This window comes from Euprymna scolopes, chromosome 13 (assembly GCF_053919585.1).
Source record: "Euprymna scolopes isolate OS-2025 chromosome 13, ASM5391958v1, whole genome shotgun sequence".
NCBI classification, from domain to species: Eukaryota; Metazoa; Mollusca; class Cephalopoda; order Sepiida; family Sepiolidae; genus Euprymna; species Euprymna scolopes.
The window spans coordinates 121,864,288-121,866,243 of NC_136494.1; the positions used below are offsets into that span (position 1 = coordinate 121,864,288).

At 31.9% G+C, this 1,956-nt stretch overlaps 1 non-coding gene across 1 annotated transcript; it reads left to right on the forward strand.

Annotated features, from left to right (window-relative positions):
* The first annotated feature begins 1,260 nt into the window (after positions 1 to 1,260).
* Positions 1,261 to 1,332, forward strand: Trnag-ucc (transfer RNA glycine (anticodon UCC)). The gene has a single exon. It is a non-coding gene; the product is annotated as a tRNA-Gly (tRNA).
* The last annotated feature ends 624 nt before the right edge of the window (positions 1,333 to 1,956 follow it).

The following is a 1,956-nucleotide window of genomic DNA, read 5'->3' on the forward strand; positions in this document are numbered from 1 at the left end:
TCTTCAAACTGAAACATAATTATCGAAGTATACTTACGCAGATAGATATGAAAAGTCTTTATTAAAGTTTGTTCCTATTTCCATTCTTTGGAGGTTAGGCACGAACGCAGACCCCACAATTTTATTATACCATCCCTATTTAAGTTAAAACATACTTATCAAAGTATTATTATGTACATCTATATCAAAAACATTTGTAAACGTGTTTTTTTTTAAATTTTTCATTTCCATATTTTATGGACTAGGCGTGAACGCAGACCCCACAAATTTAATGAACCACCGTTCTGCCAGATCAAACATACCCATTCCTGTGTCTCAATACATCTTCTATCATTATATGTAATCAGTTTTTTAAAAGAGTCAACCATATAGGAGCCTATTCGTGACCAGACATACACACAGACATTCAGCTTTATATATATATATATATATATATATATATATATATATATATATATATATATATATATATATATATATATATAAAATGTACAAACGGGGGTTCCAAAAGTAATGCAATTGAACGATGAGACTTACCTTTTGCACTTGAAACAAATCCAAGCCATTATATTAAAATAATTTTATCAAATAAACACTAGGTTCTTTAGATTGCAATGTAGACTACAATGTATTGTTGACTAAGCCATTGCGGGGAGGCATGCAAAGCTTCCTCCCGATACAGCACAAGGAGCCCTCGACTAGAGCAGGAGATTAACCGATTTGATTAAAAAACTAGCAGTTCCATCGATTTCACGAAAATAAAAGTATTGGAAGTGTGAAAAACTTGTTGGTCCTCATTAAATCCAGGGTAATGTCGGGCCTCCCTGCCAGAATATGTTTTTCTGTTTGACGCACTAGTTTTTGAATATTCTGTTCGAGTGTAAAAAGAAATTTGCCGTATTCGCGACCGTTTTCCACCTCCATAAGTCATTCTCAGGCGAGTGATGAAAAATTTAGAATTTAGAGACATACTAATAAAACGCCTCTCAATTATCGAAGCCTAGCTAATCCGTATGAGAAAACCAACCATTAATCAAGCTCAATACGAAGCGGGTGGAACGCTTCAATGCTTTTAAGTATTTTAAGCGATTCTAATCGTCTTTCCATTCAATTAATGACCTTATTTTTTATTCGACAGCACAATCTACTTAAATCACTAAATATTGATAAGAAAATATAGAAATACGAAATCAACATAAATCTATGTTGAAATATTAGATAAGATATAAATAGCTTTTCAACACAGTACATTTTCGTTCGGCGTCGGTGGTGTAACGGTTAGCATGGTTGCCTTCCAAGCAATCGATCCGGGTTCGACTCCCGGCCGACGCATGGTTTTTTGTTTTTTATTTATTTACATATGTATATATACACAAACACACACACATATATATATATATACACACACACACACCTATATATACATATACACACATATACATACATATATGCACACATATATACACACATACCTATATATATACATACATATATACACACATATACATATACACACATTATATATATATATATATATATATATATATACACACACACACACCTATATATATATTGCCGCAAGTCATTATTCAAGCACGTCTGATGAAACACGACAGAGTGGTTCTTTTTATATTTTATAGTAAAACCGCTCTGCGAATTAAAAAGATATTCAGAAAAATCAGAAAAAAGAATTACTCTGTCGTGTTCAATCACACGTGCTTGAATATATATTAGCGAAGGAATGACAAAATTCTATTTTCCAAAGTTCATAATGTTGACCAACTTATTTAATCCTTTAATTTAGTTGACATTTACAATTCTTGACAGTATCTGTTTCGTAGCACAAAATCAATTAATTATATCAATTAGTGAATCTATTTTGCCCTTAACTGAACTCAAAAGAAATAGCAACAATCAATCCACTAAAACGATTGGAAGTGCGTTTTGACTAAAATC